The sequence below is a fragment of the Mustela lutreola genome, chromosome 3 (genome assembly GCF_030435805.1).
Source record: "Mustela lutreola isolate mMusLut2 chromosome 3, mMusLut2.pri, whole genome shotgun sequence".
Taxonomy (NCBI): Eukaryota; Metazoa; Chordata; class Mammalia; order Carnivora; family Mustelidae; genus Mustela; species Mustela lutreola.
In genome coordinates, this window is record NC_081292.1 from 129,448,141 (window position 1) to 129,468,295 (window position 20,155).

Sequence of the window (20,155 nt, forward strand, 5' to 3'; positions counted from 1 at the left end):
TGAGCTGAAGGCAGAGGCTTTAACCCACTGAGCCACCCAGGCACCTCTGGGTTTGCATGGTTCTGATCAGCCTGACCAAATTTTATGACTGTATCCTCAGTGGCCCCAGCAGGACACAGAATTCACACCATTAGTTCAAATGAGGAGAATTCAGGGGGTTTAAACTGCTGAGTATGTGCAGGGTGACAGGACAGGGGAGTACAGCCACAGAAAGCCATGGGAGCCCTGAGCTGAGGGGACGAGAGAGAAGGCATGTTCCGGGAGGGCTTATGGCCAACTCTGGATGGAAGAGACCAGGAAAGGAAGCAGTGTCTCAAGAGCACTCAGAACTGCAGCCATAGAGGAAGCAGTGCCCTAGGGTTGGGTCTGCAGAGGGACGCCACTTGATGCTGGGCTTGAAACATGGGGGTGGGGGGACTCCCACCCCCCCCACCCTTCCTTCCCTCCCTTGCTCTGGTCTCCTGCCACTGCCTCCATTAGCCAAACCCAACACAAGTCAGTTGCCACAGGAACCTGGGGATGGTCTGCGGGGTTCACCCCCCTGGGGGACATAGCCGGGCAGACCATGGATCTCAGGCTGGAGGTGCAAAGGCTAAAAATGAACTGGCACAGTGATGACGGGAAGTGTGTTTCAGTGGCTGTTCAGGGCTTATTTTGTAGAATCTCAGGGTGGGATGGTATTTAACATCTCTCTGGACTACAGTCTTTGAGAAAGACCTTAAATATTGCATTTCCTTTACTATGAAAACTAGGTCACAGTCAGAGAGCCGGGGGGCAGGGGGGGTGGCTCAGAAAGAGCACTCAGCACCGGTGAGAACAACCCCATGTCTGTAGGCTGTGTTTGCTTTTTGGCAGTCTCTCTAGTTCTCTTATGTCTGCTCTGATGTTCTTTCTTACACCTGCTACTCCAGCTCTCCTCCGGCTCTGGCCCTCACCCCTCGAAGTTTTGATCCAAGCATGTTACTACTTTCAAGAACACACTAAAGGGAGATTCTCTGTAGGAACTTGGTGATAGACAGCATTCCATGGGGGCAGTTTCTCACATTGGCAGCTGAGGACCTCTGGGCCTTGGTGATTTCGGGGGAGGCGGGTAGGAGTGGTTTATGAGTCTTATGTAAGAATTTTAAAAAGTTGCTTTCATGTGCATGGCAGGAAAATTTTATCCAGGCCTCCTCTCCTGGATCATTGGATACCTGTCTTATAACTAAGCACTGGCACATGATTTCCAATATACATTTAGGTTTGTGTTCAAATTAGTGTCAAGTACAACCTGTTTAAATGTGGAGGGTTATTAAACCACAAAAAAACCCAGCAGAAAACAACAACAAAAAGAACCCAGGGTAGAACTAACTCGACACCAAAGCACTATTTGCATTTAAAGACTGAATGTCCACAGAGCAGGCTGATGAAGAAAGCTTTCACAGCACTTCTAGAAAGGGAAGTGGTGGGAGAACCCAGTCTTCACCCAGAACACGGAAGTACATGCTTGTGGAGCTCAAAAGGACCCATGCCACCACAGTCGTTGGCCAGTACCACGTAGATCCTCACTTGGACAGCAGCATGGCTTCAGCTGAACATGAGGTAGTGTGTGGAATTATGGTTAATTTGAATGATCTTGGTTCTGTAGTTTGGGTTGTGTTTGCTTATACATGTGCTTTGGTTTGTATAAATAAAGGGTGATACATCTAAAGATTTTGTACCTGGTTTTATGTTGCAGTTTTCTAAGGAATACATTAGAAACAACAAAGTTAAAGTTGGGAGATTTGATGGAACATTTTTCTTTTGCTTTTCCTTCCTTCTTTCCTTCCTTCCTTTCTCGCTTTCTCTCTCTCATTTTCTTTCTTTCAAGGATTTATTTATTTATTTGATGCAGAGAGAGAGAGAGCATAAGCAGCGGGAGCAGCAGGCAGAGGGAGAGGGAGAAGAAGGCTCCGTAGTATAAGGAGCCCAATGTGGGCCCTGATCCCAGAACCCAGGGATCATGATCTGAGCCAAAGGCAGATGCTTGACCAGGTGCCCCTCCCTCTCCTTTTTTCAATAAGTGAAAATAAAATTCACTTATTTTGAGAGCAGGAGAGGGAGGCAGAGAGAGAGAGAGAGACACTCTTCAAGCAGACTCCCTGATGAGCTTGGAGCCCAATCCAGGGGTCAATCCCATGACCCATGAGATCATGACCTGAGCCAAAACCAAGGGCCCCAAATATTTTTCTCAACAGACTGAGCCATCCAGGTGCCCCAAATGTTTTTCTTTTTCTTTCTTTCTTTTTTTTTTTTAATACTTTATTTATTTGACAGAGAGAAATCACAACCAGGCAGAGAGGCAGGCAGAGAGAGAGGAGGAAGCAGGCTCCCTGCTGAGCAGAGAGCCCAGTGCGGGGCTCGATCCCAGGACCCTGAGACCATGACCTGAGCTGAAGGCAGAGGCTTTAACCCACTGAGCCACCCAGGCACCCCTGTTTTTCTTTTTTGAAAAAAAAGTCTGGATATAATTTAAGTTGGACAAGTACCATGGAGTTAACACTGGATGGATAATCCCTGCCTATGTGAATTAAAGGAGGAAGGAAGGTACAGATTTTTTCTAAACCTCTCTTTTAGTGCTAAGAAGACTTTATGAGTCTTCATATCAAGAATTCATGAGGTTTTGGATGATTCAGTGGTACATAGTTAGGAAATCTGATATTAGCCAAAAGGATCCCTGTGGCTCATTTGCTCCATGATTTTCTTGTTTGGGACTCTTTCCTGTGGAATCCAAAGCTGATTCTTCCTATTTCTGCCATTACCAAGTAGCATAGTGAAATTTTATAAATGTTTGGGGGTTGATTTTCTGAAGTATTAATCTCATTTTTTGAAAATATCGAAGAATGTCTTTAGGGGTGCCCTGGTGGCTCTGTAGGTTAAGCATCCTACTCTTGATTTCAGCTCAGGTCATGATCTCAGGGTTCTGGGATCGAGCCCTAAGCCCCCTATGCCAGCTTCACACTCAGAAGGGAGTCAGCTAGAGCTTGCGTTCCCTCTGCCCCTATCCCCCTTGCTCATGTTCTCTCTCTCTCTCCAACTTAAAAAGGAAGAAAATATTAAGGAATGTCTCTTAATTTCTCACTACAATACCCCACCCCTGTGTTGTGTGGATTTTGAATGCAATGCTTCTTGGGGGTGGATATCCATATATAGTCCTCTTTGGGGCTGGGAGAAACTGCCTTCTAATTATCAGTGACAGTTTTTCTGCTGGGCATTGTCTTCTCTATGCATTAAGGCAGAAAATTTATATTAATACTCAAGGCAGTTATATGCATGTTGAGAAAATAGGTAACGGGTGTTTGGTATTGAATGCACGGGTCAGTTTTTTAGGTAGGGTTGTAAGACACATTATGTAATGGAGGCATTGAATGATAACTAGGAACAGGTGTGCATGCTGGAGTAGCTGGGTATTCTTAGTGGTGCAGCATCCCTTGTCCTTAGCAGCTCTCAGGAGTAGAATCACTTCTAATGCTTCTAAAGTTGTAGGAACAGGGTGGTTATTCACGGTTGTCACTGCTCCCTGATTCTTCTAATGGAGATCTTCAGAGGTAGAGATAACCTAGGTAACAGACAAGTAACTAGAACTGGCACTGGAATGTGTTACTCAGTTTCCCCCTTGCCTGTTGATGTGGTGCTGTTTGCTTTAGGCTTAGGTAAAAAGGACCCTGCGCATTCCACAAGTTACAGTGCAGCTCCTCACCAGCTTCTCCCCTTACCAGTCCCAACATCCAAATTATGAAAAGTGGTGAACCAGTCACAGGAAGCTTCTCTGGGCAATTTTCCTGGAGGCTGACCCTGACACACGAGACCTGAACTGGGTCACCCAAGTTGCAAGGAAGCCTTTGAAGACAGAAGACTTTGGTTGTGTTTTTTATTTTCTCAAGAAGGGAGTTAATGTGGGTTGATGAGGTCAGATTGCACCCAGCAGGAAAATTCCAGGAGGAAATTGGACTTCCCCAGTCGAACATAGACCTTTCACGTCCTCTTTTCCCTGCCACCCCAAAACTCTGGGATGGTGAGACCCAGGAGCTCAAACACATCCTCATGTACCAGGCAGTGAAGTGACTTCACAAACCCCTAATCCCCAAGCCTGTTTGCCGAAGTCAAACAATGCACAGCCCCAACAAAGCCCTTCACAAACAAAGCCACACCTAGTCTGGTCTGCAAGTGAAGTAAGTGGATTACTTTCTAGACACAGCTGAAAGTGGCTGCAAAAATGCCTTTCATCTGCCTCCAGGCCTTTCCTTGCCTCCGAGGTGTTCCTTCTCTCTCAGGGACTGACCCAGAATCCCCTTGTGTTAAGAAACATGTCCAATCTGCTGGTTCTCCCCCACCTCCCAACTCTTCCCCACACACTGGAGAGGTCTAAGGGGAGCGGGACAGTGGGGAGTCCTGGTGTGATCCAGGCTGATTAGGGCCTGGGTGCCATTTCCCCCCTTTGTCAATGCAGTTCATTAGAATCCTAACCCCTTTCTAAGCAACACAGCCTCTGGGAGTACTTTAATCACTCTCATGAATTCTATTATTGTTTAACATGTTAGTTCTCTCTTTTTACCACCATGAGATACACTTTAGTTTTAGCATTGTTTTACCGAGTTATAAAAATACCTGTATTAAATTACCTATATATTTACCGTTTTTTCTGCTTATCATTTCTTGCATATCAGATATTTCTCTGGGTTTATTTTCTTGCTTCCTAAAGTAAATCCTTTGGGTGCCTGGGTGGCTCTGGCATTTAAGCATCGACTCTTGGTTTTAGCTCAGGTCATGATCTCAGGGTTGTGGGATCAGGCCCTGCATGGTGGGGGGTGGTAGTCCTCAAGCAGCGGGAATCTGCTGGAGATTCTCTTTCTTCTCCCTCTGTCCTTTCCTGTACTTGTTCTTTCTCTCTTTCAAATAAATCTTAAAAGCACATCTTTTAGGGCATTTCTTTAGGGACATTTATTGGTGGTAAACTTTCCATTTTTGTTTAAAAGAATGTATTTATTCCATTTTCCTTCTTTTTTTTTCTTTTGAGTTGCAGAAACCTAGATTTATTTATTATTAGAAATTTTTAATTTTTTATAAACATATATTTTTATCCCCAGGGGTACAGGTCTGTGAATTGCCAGGTTTACACACTTCACAGCACTCACCAAAGCACATTCTCCTTTTTAAAAAAAAAAAAAAAAAAAAAAAAAAAAAAGGCTTCATTGGGCGTTGTAGATGTCAAAGAAGAAAAATTCAACCGAGTACATTTGAAGATCTAATTGGCTTTGTTAATGGGTTCATGATCCAGGCAGCTGCCCATCTGGCAAGTAGAGGGGAGCCCTGAGGAGTTGTACAAAATGGAAGGTTTTTATAGGGTGGAGGATGGGGCAAGAAAGTTATTAGCAAAAGAAAAGACAGGATTGTTCCAGGCAGAGCACCATACCCTAGGGGAATCCAGGGGTCTGATTTGATAATTTACCTCTTCTTCTGGGCCCTTGTGACAGTTTACCTCAGGGGTGTTTATCAGAAAATTCCTGACTGACCTTTTAAGATTTACATTTTTGGGGGAGGTTGAAACTGCAGTTAGGTTAGGTGTTAAGCCCCAGTTAGGTGACTTGGCCTTAAGAGATGCCATTTTGAGACTGTGGTTTCTTTTATAGTTAACAGTTCTATTCTCCTAACACTTTGAAGATTGGATCACTTCTGTTTTCTGACTTTAGTTGTTGCTTTTGAGAAGTTTGTTTGTCTAACTGTTGGTCTTTTTTTGTGGGTGATATTATAATGTCATTGTCTTTGGTACTTTGCAGTATCACTTCAATGTGCCTAGATGTGAAATTCTTTTTATTCTGCTTAGTAAAGAGTATTTTCTGTGTCTTTGGATTGGTGTCTTTCATTAACCTTGGCTGTTATGTCTCAAAACTGCCTGCCCTCCAATCTTAATTCTCTCCTAGGACTTCAATTTTCAACTTTCTTACTCTATGCTTCATGTCTCTTAATATCCTTTTAATATTTTCTGTCTCTTTTTATTGCGTTCTGGTCACTTTTTTCCAGAACTCTTATTGGTTCAAGTGATTCTAACTTCAGCTGTGGTAAATATGAAGGTTAACTTGTCCATTGAGTTTTTAATTTGAATGATTTTGTGTTGTTTCTGAAAATTCTCTTGGACTAATTTGTGAATATTTCTGGTCATTTTTTAAAGTCTCATTCATTTTTTTATTCCATATTCTATTACATGAGATATTTCATGTTTCAAAACATGTTTTGAAACATGAAATATCTCATGTAATAGAATATGGAATAAAAATCTGAGAGTGCTAAAGCACAATCTATCTAAGAGTGCTAAATATTTGGAAATTAAGGGTGTCTTTCTGTTTCTGGCAACTCTCACTTATGGTACTTTATTTTCTTGGGTGTTGAGGAAATTCTTTTTTGAGAGCTTATATTTGATTAAATTCAATTGATAGCAACATTGAGGACTTAAATTGAGAGCTTTTCTCCAAGAAGATTTGCATTTCTTGTGTGGAGCTTGGGGGCAGGACTGACCTAGGACTATGTTAGCAACCTTCAGGGGGTCTTGACTTCACAAGTGTCAGATTCAGCTACCCAACCGTGTGAGGGACCCAGCATTCCATATCTGAAGCTGAAGCATCTGCTCCCAGGGCAATCCTGACTTACATGTATGCTTGCCACTTACAATTTTGAATTTATCTTACATTTTTTCCTTCCCTCCCTCTTTCTCTCTCTCTTCTTCTCTACTTGTGCATACACTCCTTTGGAATACTTTTTGTAGTTTTTTGGTGATCAGAAATGCAATATGAAGTTTGTTCTACTTATCTAGAGTTTTGTTTTAGCAAAAGGGCCTCTTAGAGTATAGGCTAGAAGCAGAAAATTTGGTCTCTTTAGAGGATGCCCTACTTCCTTGTTTCTTCTCCGTCACAGCTAACTTGTACCTGATTATAGGCTGAGTTCTGGAACTACTTCTGGCTTATGGGGTGTAAGGGCCTATTTAGCCAGAGCAGCCCCACCTCAGTTGAACAGCCATTTTGTTGTTTATGCAGTAAAACTTAAATTGATCCTAAACCGCCCCCCCCCCCCACCAGGGGAACTTACTTAAAAGCAAGTCTGGGAAACCAGTCCCAGGTAACAAAGCCCAAATACAAGGGTGGGTCAGGTCAGGTGGAGATAACGGCCAGAATGCAGGGATGAGTCGTGTCAGGTGGAGACATCCAGTCAGTAAAGTGTGCATACTGTCTCCCTAGCCACCAAGGAGTATGGGCCCCACCTTTTGGGCACCAATTCTGACTAAGTTGATAGGCTAGTTCAAATAGCTACTATAGGGTGAATTGTAATTCAATTGGCCACCCATGTGTGACCTAGCATGACTGTGCAGCTTTCTCTGTGTGTTACAATATCATTTGCCACCTGTGTGTGGTCAGGCTCAACCACATGGCCTCTGCTCTATAAAAGTTAGTCTGTGGGGCAGGGAGGGGTCTCCCTCTCTGTAAGGGGCGACCCCGACTGTCTGTTTGACGGTCGGTTTGATTCTGGATGCTTGGCGGGAAATAAAGCTTTGCTTGACTTTAACTTTGTATCAGTCTTGCTCCTTTGACCATGGACCCATTATTGGGGGACCCAACATGGGGTATGATAGTGTCCTCATCACCCAGCATTTCACATACTACTTTCTGTATGCTCTTCTTTGCTGATAACCCTGGGGTCATTGGTCAAAGGTGTTTCTTCAAAATACAGTATTATGTATGACAAAGACTATTTCTTTTAGGGGAAAAAAATGGATCCCATATTTAAGTATTTAATTTCTTTATAAGATATATTTTCAGCTAACTTGTGTCATGCAACTGATTTCTTTATTTAGAAGAAAAAATATAACCCATTATTCAAGTGGCTCTTTCCATTTAGATAAGGTATTGGCATCATTTGCTTCTTGAAAATTAGGTTTGTGTCTCATTTTTCTTTTTATACCTGGCTATACCTACCATGAAAAATTTTTCTGTAACTGAATTATATTTTTTTCAGGGATTTGGATATAGCATGTAGGTTTGTTTGTTTTTTTTCCCCTGCAAGATTTTATTGAATGCAGACACAAAAATTAAACCTTAAGATAGCATTTGAAATCTCCTGGTAGACCAATCTAAATAGAGCAAGTTGTTCAGTTTAAGTTATAGATCTAAATCATGGACTTTAGGGATATTTTCTGGAAACTGATTTTTTGTCCTGGTTCTAATCATTGGTACTGCATCTCCCTTCATATTATTGATGAGTAGCTGCTATGATTACATGAGAAAGTCTCACAAGGATGGGAAGTGGAGACAGAACAGTGCTTTATTTGGTGTTAAGCTAATATGTAGCATTTTTGCCTCATCTGGATACAGTCCTTTGAAGGAATGGGTAAGGTACTCTGTGTTCTTAGTGAAGAGTGGTAATAGGGACTTTGAATGTGAAACATATCCTAATTTTTTTCTTTTCAAAAATAACGTTTCAAAACAAGTCAGAATTTCTGAAGGCAATTACAGAGCCACTTGTATTGACAAAATAGCAACAAGATGGGTTGTAGAAGGTTACATATCTATTCATTGCTCAGATGCTTAAGGACATGCCAAAGAACATAACACCTCCCTTTTCTTTTCTCTTGAGAGATGGCTTTATTTTTAATCTTGCCTAGTGTTCTGATTCTTTTGATTGTATTCCAGAAGAAAATCTGATGAGAGTCACATAGGCCACCTACCTTAACCTCACAAATGAGAGGAAGGGAAAACTCACCAGGGGAATCGCATCTCTTTCCGGATGAAAAATGATAATTCCTGATTGATTGAAACGTCATACTGATTGGATGAATAGCAATCTGGGGGCTGTTGTATGCTTCCTAAAACTCTGGATATGTTCTTCAACACAAGGAGGTCTTCTGCTGGGTACATGCAGGGCAAGAAGGACCAAGACCAAAATCTATGCTTAGGAAAGTTCTAAAAAAGCTATCTCCTCTAGATTTCTAAGACTCCCATAAAGAAACAAATATAAGAATTATTGCATGTGGAATTACTTAGAGCATTATGATTTCTCAAGCTTGAGAATATATAACTATAGCAAGCAGGGTATTTATTAATTTTTTTTTTTAAGATTGTATTTATTTGTCAGAGAGAGAGTGTGTGTGAGCACAGGCAGACAGAGTGACAGGCAGAGGGAGAAGCAAGGATCCAGATGTGGGACTCGATCCCAGGATGCTGGGATCATGACCTGAGCCAAAGGCAGCTGCCTAACCACCTGAGCCACCCAGGCATCCCAGCAGGGTATTTCTTAAGAGCATGGCCTGAAGGAGTCAGGACAGATGCCAGGCCTGGGCTGCTCTCTGCATACCCTCACATTCTCTGTCTGAAAATCTTCCCTTTGGGATGGGTACAGTTAACTCCTTCCTTCAGAGGTGTAAATCACTGAGAATCATGAATGTCTTCCTCCTGGCTTTCAACTGGAGATAATCTTTGAGTCAAGGGAATGTAAATCCAGTTGTGTAATAGGAAGGCTATCTACTGGGGAGGGGAAGATACCTTTGAAAGGAGGAGTGGGGAGTGCTGAGGGCTTGACAGAGCCATACCCTTTCCTGTGACATTGGCAAGGATCCTTACTTACCTGGTGGTGCTCATGCTGAAATAGAGGAGACCCCAGTGGGATTTATCCAGCTTTTCTGTTGGACTTTGTATCTTCAGAGCAGAGAACCCATAGAATTCTTCCAGGTCCTTCATTGTTTTTTTTTTTTTGTTGTTGTTGTTGTTTGTTTGTTTGTTTGTTTTTTAAATTTTTATGTAAATTCTAGTTAGTTAACCTGTTGTGTAATACTGGTTTCAGGAGTAGAATTTGGTGATTCATTACTTATATATAACACCCAGGGTGCATCATCACAAGTGCCCTTCTTAATACCTATCACTTATTTAGCCTGTTAACCACCCAACTACCCTTTAGCAACCCTCATTTTGTTCTTTCTTATGTTTGCTTCCCTCTCTCGCTCTTCCCACCCCACCTTTCCTTCCTATGTGTTCATCTGTTTCCTGAATTCCACATCTGAGTGAAATCATACAGTATTTGTCTTTTTCTGACTGATTTCACTTAGCATAGTATACTCTAGCTCCATCCGTGTCATTGCAAATGGCAAGAGTTCATTCTTCTTGAGGGCTGAGTAACATTTCTCTCTCTCTGTGTATGTATCACGTCATTATCCATTCATCAGGCTGTGGACACTATGAACACTGGGGCTCTTTCCATAGTTTGGCTATTCCTGATAGTGCTACTGTAAACCTTGGGATGCATGTACCCCTTTGAATCTGTATTTTTTGCATTCTTTGGGTAAATAGCTAGTAGGGCAATTACGGGGTCATAGAGTAGTTCTATTTTTAACTTTTGGAGGAAGCTCCATACTGTTTTCCAGATTGGCTGCACCAGTTTTCATTCCCACCAGCAGTGTAAGAAGGTTCCCCTTTCTTCACATCCTCACAGATATCTGTTGTTTCCTGTGTTTTTCATTTTAACACTTCTGATAGGTGTGGGGTAGTGTCTCATCATGGTTTGTTTTGTATTCCCCTGATGATGAGTGATGTTGAGCATCTCTTCAGTGCCTGTTAGCCATCTGGATATCTTCTTTGGAGAAATGTCTCTTTGGGTCTTCTGCCCATTTCTTGGCTGGATTTTTTTTTTTGGGTGTTGAGTTTGCCGAGTACTTTATGGATTTTGGATACTAACCCTTTATCAGATATGTCACTTGCAAATATCTGCTCACATTCGGTTGGTTGCCTTTTAGTTTCATTGTTTATTTTGCTGTGCAGTAGATTTTCTCTTGATGAAATCCTGATAGTTCATGTTTGCTTTTGTTTCCCTTGCCTCCTGCAGCATGTCTAGTAAGAAGTTACTATGGTTGAGGTCAAAGAAGTTGCTGCCTCTGTTCTCCTCTAGGATTTTGATGGTTTCCTGTCCCATGTTTAGGTCTGTTATCCATTTTGAATTTATTCTTGTGGATGGTGTAAGAAAGTGGTCCAGTTTCATTCTTCATGTAGCTGTCCAATTTTCCCAACACTATTTGTTGAAGAGATCATCTTTTTTTCCCACTGTATATTCCTTCCTGCTTTGTCGAAGATTAGTGGACCATAAAGTTGTGGGACCATCTCTGGCTTTTCTTCTGTTCCATTGATCTATATGTCTTTGTGCCAGTACCATACTGTCTCGATGATTAGAGCTTTGTAATAGAGCTTAAAGTCCAGAATTGTGATGCCTCCACCTACGCTTCTCTTTTTCAGCATTGCTTTGGCTATTCAGGGTCTTTCATGGTTCCATGTGTCCTTCATTTCTAACTCCATGCCTGGTGCCAGTAGGAGCTCTGTGTGTGCTGACTCTTGAGTGGATGTCAGCTCAGGACTTGGCAGCAAGACTGGGGTAACAGGGAAGGAGGGAGAAGGAGATACAGAGACAGGTACCTGACACACTGAGGTACTGAAGAGAATGCTGAAGAGAAGCATTGTTAGATCTTTCTTTTGTCATGGTCCCAGTGCTTCTTATTACTGTTCTTCCTTTGGTGAAAAAAAGTGGCTTTTTGGGGCACCTGGGTGGCTCAGTGGGTTAAAGCCTCTGCCTTTGGCTCAGGTCATGATCTCACGGTCCTGGGATCGAGCCCTACATTGGGCTCTCTGCTCAGCAGGGAGGCTGCTCCCACCCCCTCCCCCCCCCCCCCCCGCCGCCCACGCCACCGCCAGCCTCTCTGCCTACTAGTGATCTCTGTCAAATAAGTAAATAAAATCTTAAAAAAAAAAAAGAGGTGACTTTTTTTTTTTTTTTTTTTTAGATTTTATTTACTTATTTGACAGAGAGACATCACAAGTAGACAGACAGACAGGCAGAGAGAGAGAGAGAGGAAAGCAGGCTCCCTGCTGAGCAGAGAGCCCGATGTGGGACTCGATCCCAGGACCCTGAGATCATGACTTGAGACGAAGGCAGCAGCTTAACCCACTGAGCCACCCAGGTGCCCAAGAGGTGACTTTTTGTTTTTGTCTCTTCTTACTCCCCCAGGTTTCCACTTCTGCTCCATCCCAGGCCCTCACCTTTGGTCCAGGAGCCTGGGTGCTGTTAGCCTTGTGCTCAAATAGAGTGAATGCATCCCCCACTTCCCTGGATGCCCTTGAGAGGTCTGTCAGAACAGGACTTCAGGGGCAACCCTTCTCCTTCACCCCTTAAGCCTTGCCTTTCTCTGCTTTGGATTTACCCCAGACCCAGCCCAGAGCTTAGACTCTTGCTCAGGATGTAGTTTGTGCTGCTCTATTGATCCGTCCTCCAGACCCTGCTGCCAAACTGGCAAATTTCCAGATGTATTATGATCCTATTGTTCTAGGGGGGAAAAAATGCTTTTTGAAGGTGGGGGAGAGAGGGAAGTCAAGTGCTTTAATTTGGACATCAGAGTGGTTTGGCTTGTGTCCTGTATCCATCCCAAGGAGTTTACTTAGGCAGACACCCACAAAGGGATTGATCAAGGAGGGACAGGGGTTAGTCATCCATCCTAGGCATCTGGCAAATTCTGTTGCACACCTGAAGACACAGTTTAAGGTGCTTGCCAGGAAACCAAAGGTTTGTGCCTCTGGAAGAGGAAGGGGGCCTGGTCCCACTGAGTTACAGCAGGGCCAGATGAAGTGATTCTCCATGACTGGGGAGAGGAGCATCCCCTGTATTCCTCTTCCCTGGTCCTTTCACTGCTTAAAATTTGCATTCACTTCATCTGCATCCCACCAGATCTTTCTACCTGGGGACAGGAGGATGCTGTATGAAGTCTGTGTCCTTGCACCTGGTGTGTGTGGCTGGGAAAGGATATCGAGCCTAAGGACTGCCTTAGGACTCCTCCCCTGCCTAAAGTTTCCTACTTTAAAAAACTTATATCCCAAATGTCTGCAACTTCAGTTATAATGATACCTTTCCATGTTCGTTTGTTTAGATAGGCCACATTGCTGCCTGCCATTGGCAACCCTCCTGGACTAGGCTGCTTTGGTTAATCACATGGATGTTGTGAGTATTATATTCACAAGTGGATGTAGAGAGGATAATTTGATTGAACTACAAATCCTCACCACACGAGCCACTCCTGCTTAACAAAAATATGTGAACCGGTTGTGATCTGGAGTTTCATTAATCTCTGGGATTATGCTGCTGGCACATTGGTTAAATTCTGTGATTTCTGTATCTTACTGTAATCATCGACTTTCTATCAAAGAACTTTGGACACAAAGCAGTGTCTTAGAATGTTTCAACATGAAGGTAGTTGTTGCTGTCCATTTGCAATCCAGAATTCATTTCATCTCCTATGGCTTTATGTTATAGCTTTCTTAAAGTTGTCAACATGAATGTGCTTCAAATAGCTTTTAGTCCTAATCTCGTGGTTCTGTTCATTGAAGATAAGCAGCGATTTCTTCTCTTCCTCCAGGTTCCCAGTGGGTCTAAATATCTCTTTAGTTGGGCTGGCAGGACCCAGTGAGAAAAGATGAGAAAGGAGGAGGGGAAAAACCAAAGTAGATGAGAAAATGCAAGAAATATAAAGAGAAGAGAGAGACGAGCAAAGCATTCTGGGAAGGTCACTAATGACTTAAAGGCTAGTCTTGAGTACAAGAGTTTAGGAGCCAAGGGTTAGAAAGGACCTATCTGCAGGCTCCCCAAAGAAAGTATGCATGTGTCCTAAGTCAGTCTCTTATGTGACTTGAAGGGTCACACAGAATATTCTCCAGCATAAGACAAAGGACAGCTGACTAGTAAAGTCTCTAGGGATGAATACAGGCTAACCAGAAAGGCCAGAAAGAATGGATGATGAAAATACTACTTTCAAAGAGAGACATCCCAGAAAACCCCACAGAACCAGAGGATATGAAGGTAGACTGCAGTCTCAGGTATCATTTTGGTCTTCCTTTTTTGTCTTAGAGCTGGCAAAACTGAGACTAGGAAGTGAGAAGTGATGAGCCCAGAGCTGCGGTGAGTGGCTGAGCAAAGCCGTGCATCGTGGGGGCTTTCCATATAGTTGTGCTGCCTTTTCTAGAAATGGCATCCTGGGCAAGTCAGAGCTGTGTGGCACATAGAATCACATAAAGCTGGCCAGACCAGACTTTGATTCATTACATCAAAAGAATAGCCATGTCTAAAATGGAGTTCATCTTTTTGACATCTTGAAAACGCTTTTTCCAGGCTGCGCTGGACTCTCCCCATGCACAGCAAATAGAAGCAGCTTTCTCAGGGCAGCCCAGGTGGCCTGGGATGGACTTATACCGGAAAGCATGACGTGGAAACATGTTCCCCATCCATGTGATTGCATGATTTGATTTCCATTTGGACAAGGAGAAGGGAACTTCGGGAAGGTATATAGGTTACTAACATGGAGAACAGGAGTCCACGCATTCTTCACGGATGGGATCAGATGTGGCTCAGATTTCTCAATTCACCGAAGCTCCAGTGGGTCCGGGGCACACGCCCCGCCCCCATTTTGGTAGCCTCTTTTGTGCAGAAGGAAGTGAACTCATTGGCAGCTGCACACCGGGAAGGAGAAAGGCTTCAGAACTCCTGGAGAGCTACTTAGTGAAGAGAGTTACCGCTAAAGATGAGGACAACGTATTTCCATCTTACAGATGTGCGGTTTGTTAAGTGCACTTGGCCCTGCCCCATTAAATTAGCCTTTCAATCTCAGTAACTTGTTGGAAGAATTACTAGGGCTCTGCTTCATGGCTCCGTGGCAGGCAGTTTAGTAGAACACTTTGGTAGCAAACGTCAAGACAGAATACCGAGACAGAATTATGGTCTGCCCAGAGCCCCTTAGCTTCTGTGGACTGAAGCTTTTATTTATTTATTCATTCTTAAAATTTTTTCTCTGGTATGTGCACTTGTAGCAACAGAACCAAGAGCAATTATGGATCAGACACTTTACTGCTTATTTAGTTATATTTCATTGTTCTGTGTTTAGTAAGTTCTAGATCTCCTGTGATTTAAGTGATTCACAGCCTCTCATTTCTTGGTATATCTTGGTTGCTTCCTCTTAGCTACACTGAAGACTTCAATGGTCTTACAGTCTTCAGTCATTGGGGAAGGTGATGTTGTGTGCTGGAGAGATTCTGAAGTGCCAAGTAGCACTTGGTGAACTGGTGCTGTGTGGTCGTGAACTGGTGCTGTGTGATGCTCTGTGGTCCATTTAATGAAGTTCATGCATGCCCAGTGTCCACAGTAATCTCTGGTCTTAGTATCTACCCCTGTCCTTTTAACTTAGGTGGTGGACAGGAGCTGATATAGTTGGTATACACTGGTCTCGTTTTAAGGTGGTAAGTAGACATAGTGGCTGATTTCTCCTCTTTTGGATAAACTCTTGGAGAACATGTTTGGGAACCATGCAAAGTGGACACCTTTCAACAGTGTCAGAACCACGAAGTCTAAATTCATTCAGTTGTTGCTCTGTAAGGTACACTTCTAGATGTATTGCTGCAGGATTCACAGATTCTTGGGCCATTTGTTTGGATCAAGTTTGACTTTTTCGTAGAGTGCTGTTTTTTGCTGGAATAAGGGAGAAGAGGATGTTGGGAAGATTTCTACCATCTCTGTGTCTTGGTTTCACTATTGAGATGCTTGGATGGAATGTGAGTGATTGGAAAGAGTTTAAAAAAATCATTCATTCATCACGTATTTATTGAATGCCTACTTGGTGCTAGGTGTATTGGAGATGCAATATTGAACAAAACCCAGCCCCTGCTCTCTGGGCATATGTTAGATTTGGGGAAGAGAGAAAATGAATCTGTTTCTGGTGGTAGTAAGTGTTATGCACAAACAAATAAATGGGGGGAAAAAAGCAACAAGCAAGTAGAGAAGAGGCTAAGGAATGCAGGGATTGCTGTTGTAAAGAAATATGGTCAAGAAAGACCTTTCTGATAAGGAGACAATTGAGCAGAGAGTGGAAGGAAGGAAGGGAAGCAGGAAGCCCTTTGGATATCAGATGGAGAATGTCTGCGCAGAGGAAATCCAAGGATGTACTTAGTCAGCATCTCCCTGCAGCCTTCCTTGAAGGCCCAACTTGTTTTTCTTGCTCCTTCTTATATACAAGCTGAATATTACCATTTTTACCATAGGTTTATGCAGTACTTACTATTAAGTGAGAATTATGCATGCAGTATACTTTATTAGGGCTGCTGCTGTTAAGCACCAGATTCGTTATCTATTACATGGAATTCTGATTTAAAAACAAACAAAAAAACCAAAAAACAAACTATAGACAAAAAGGAGACTCCAGCTCATGAAACTCTTTATTACCTCTTAGGTATTTGTAGGCCTAGGAAACTATTCCTCTGGGGATGGGAATGCTACATAAATGTACAATTGTTTTACCGCCCCTGCACTTCAGACCACTAGAGAGTGTTCATCTGAAATAAAAGCAGGTTTGCTTGGGGATAGATTTGAATCAATGATATAACTTGAAATTGTGCCAGCAACCCCATTCTCTCACAGTGTATGCTGCGGCACAGGGAAGTGTTGTTATAGGGGGAGGCAAAGGAATGCGTTGGTTTAGCATTAGCCAAATCTGGACGTAAGCCAGGATCCATCTAGAAACCGTATCGTTAATCCTTGTTGTCAGTCACTGTCCACCAGCCCAGAGCTATCAAATCAAGATCTTTGAGGCTGGCATACTATAGTCAACAGTAGTGAAGCAGATAAAGTCAGGGATATGAAGAATTAATAAGAGGATGCCTTCGAATTTTTAAACCAAAGTTATTTTGGAACCCTGGAAAATATTCACAAGATATTCAAGAATCAACTCTTCAAAGCAGATTACTCCTAGTTATATCTGATTCCACCCCCCGCCCCGGGTCCCTTGTAATTCCCCCATTATAAGCTGTATTTTGTAAATATTGAGGGGTCCTCTAGGTAAAGAGGATATGGTTCAGTTAAACATGCTTATGAATGAATAAATATGGATTTTTCAATCTATTTCTATGAAAGTTTAAAACATTTTAAAAGAATCAAGCATCAGAAATCAAATGAGAGCTAATTTACCAAGAGCAGAGCTAATATATCATTTTTAAGGGGCATTTTTCTTGATTTCTTTTTCCTTGCCATCTTCCATCCCTGCCCTTCCTCCCCCCGACAGCCCCACCATTCCTGCCAACCGGCTGCATGGGGTGCAGTTCCTCTGAGCTCTGACTGTACTGTGTATGTCTCAATCATGGTTATGGGCACTTGTGAATTCAGTATCTGTCCAAGGCTTTCTGGAAAAAAGGGACCATGTCCTTGAGCTCAGAATTGCCAGCACTTTGTGTGATACTTGACAAGTAATGGGGTTCTGTGTATGTTTATTGAAGAGATGAGTGAATGAATGAATGAAGGTATATATCTGGTTCTGAACTTCCTGGTAACCAAAGTTAAAAGAAAAATAGATCGATTACACAGTTCTAATAGGCATAGATTAAATCGAGCATTCCTTCAGAAGATACAGTTCTCATCTTGGTGCTAAGTTCCTGAAAGTATCTTATAAAACATGGTATAAAGGTAGTGAGTTATAAGAAATGTTATTTTTAATACTCCATAAGCTCCTCTGGCCCTGGCCTCAATGAAAGAAATCCTGTGGCTTTTGGTAGAGCCTTGCTGCTGGATGCTAACTCTGGCTCCCACAGGCTCTGGGTTTTCATTAGCTTCTTAGCAGATTCCCTGCTAGAATATTCTTTTTCCCAGATGGCAGTGGGCCCACAAAAGAGCTTCCTTTGTGCTGCTGTATTTTATTTTCATGATTGCAACTATCTAATAGATACTGTACTGGAAGATTTTATTGTGCTATGAAGCAAAGTGTGTGAACTAAGGGAAAAGCTCCAGTAGAAGCAAGTTGTAAGGTTGCTGTAGTCAGTTTAAGACTTGCAGCCTGCCCTGGCCGGTGGGGTCCTCCAGTTACCTCAGACAAGTTGCACTTGCTGACCTTTTGAGCTTTCTTTCTTCCTTTTTTTTTTTTTTTTTTTAAATTTTTAAAATTTTAAAATAAATATATAATGTATTTTTAGCCCCAGGGGTATAGGTCTGTGAATCGCCAGGTTTACACACTTCACAGCACACCCCCCCATGTCAATAACCCCACCACCCTCTTCCAACCCTACCCACCCAGCAACCCTCAGTGTTCTGTGAGATTAAGAGTCTCTTATGGTTTGTCTCCCTCCCGATTCCATCTTGTTTCATTTATTCTTTTCCTAGCCCTCACCCCCCCCCCCCCACGTTGCATCTCCACTTCCTCATATCAGGGGGATCATATGATAGTTGTCTTTCACTAAGCATAATACCCTCTAGTTCCATCTACGTCATTGCAAATGGCAAGATTTCGTTTCTTTTGATGGCTGCATAGTATTCATTGTGTATATATATATATACCACATCTTCTTTATCCATTCATCTGTTGATGGACATCTAGGTTCTTTCCATAGGTTGGCTATTATGGACATTGCTGCTATAAACATTTGGGTGCATGTGCCACTTTGGATCACTATGTTTGTACCTTTAGGGTAAATACCCAGTAGTGCAATTGCTGGGTCATAGGATAGCTCTATTTTCAACTTTTTGAGGAACCTCCATGCTGTTTTCCAGAGTGGTTGCTCCAGCTTGCATTCCCATCAGCAGTGTAGGAGGCTTCCCCTTGCTCTGCATCCTCGCCAGCATCTGTCATTTCCTGACTTGTTAATTTTAGCCATTCTGACTGGTGTGGGGTGATATCTCATTGTGGTTTTGATTTTTATTTCTCTGATGCCGAGTGATGTGGGGGCATTTTTTCATGTGTCTGTTGGCCATCTGGATGTCTTCTTTGTAGAGATGTCTGTTCAGGGGCGCCTGGGTGGCTCAGTGGGTTAAGCTGCTGCCTTCGGCTCAGGTCATGATCTCAGGGTCCTGGGATCGAGTCCCACATCGGGCTCTCTGCTCAGCAGGGAGCCTGCTTTCCTTTCTCTCTCTGTGATCTCTTCCCTTCCTCTCTCCTACTGTGATCTCTCTCTGTCAAATAAATAAATAAACTCTTTAAAAAAAAAAAAAAAGAAATGTCTGTTCATGTCCTCTGCCCATTTCTTTATTGGATTATTTGTTCTTTGGGTGTTGAGTTTGCTAAGCTCTTTATAGGTTTTGGATACTAGCCCTTTATCTGAATATTGTTTGCAAATATCTTCTCCCATTCTGTCAGTTGTCTTTTGGTTTTGTCAACTGTTTCCTTTACTGTGCAAAAGATTTTAATCTTAATGAAGTCCCAATAGTTCATTTTTGCTCTTGCGTCCCTTGCCTTTGGCAATGTTCCTAGGGAGAAGTTGCTGCGGCTGAGGTTGAAGAGGTTGCTGCCTGTGTTCTCCTCAAGGATTTTGATGGATTCCTTTTGCACATTGAGGTCCTTCATCCATTTTGAGTCTATTTTTGTGTGTGGTGGAAGGAAATGGTCCAATTTCATTTTTCTGCATGTGGCTGTCAAATTTTCCCAACACCATTTATTGAAGAGGCTTTTTTCCATTGGACATCCTTTCCTGCTTTGTCGAAGATTAGTCAACCATAGAGTTGAGGGTTTATTTCTGGGCTCTCTATTCTGTTCCATTGATCTATGTGTCTGTTTTTGTGCCAGTACCATGATGTCTTGATGATGACAGCTTTGTAATAGAGCTTGAAGTCCGGAATAGTGATGCCACCAACATTGGCTTTTTTTAAAATTTAATATTCCTTTGGCTATTCAAGGTCTTTTATGGTTCTATATAAATTTTAGGATTATTTGTTCCATTTCTTTGAAAAAAGTGGATGGTATTTTGATAGGAATTGCATTAAATGTGTAGATTGCTTTAGGTAGCATAGACATTTTCACAATATTTGTTCTTCCAATCCAGGAGCATGGAACATTTTTCCATTTCTTTGTGTCTTCCTCAATTTCTTTCATGAGTACTTTATAGTTTTCTGAGTATAGATTCTTTGCCTCTTTGGTTAGGTTTATTCCTAGGTATCTTATTGTTTTGGGTGCAATTGTAAATGGGATAGACTCCTTAATTTCTCTTTCTTCTGTCTTGTTGTTGGTGTAGAGGAATGCAACTGATTTCTGTGCACTGATTTTATATCCTGACAATTTACTGAATTCCTGTATAAGTTCTAGCAGTTTTGGAGTGGAGTCTTTTGG

At 42.4% G+C, this 20,155-nt stretch overlaps 1 protein-coding gene across 11 annotated transcripts in view; it reads left to right on the plus strand.

The window, feature by feature from the left end:
• LYPD6B (LY6/PLAUR domain containing 6B) overlaps window positions 1-20,155 on the plus strand; it is a 179,578-nt gene that overhangs the window by 77,333 nt on the left and 82,090 nt on the right. For 2 of the 11 annotated variants that reach the window (XM_059166817.1, XM_059166823.1), the window contains exon 3: window positions 12,962-13,032. The exons of the other annotated variants lie outside the window; for them this stretch is intronic. The gene's annotated coding sequence lies outside the window, so the exon portion shown is untranslated. The remainder of the gene's footprint in view (window positions 1-12,961; window positions 13,033-20,155) is intronic. 11 annotated transcript variants of the gene reach the window in all.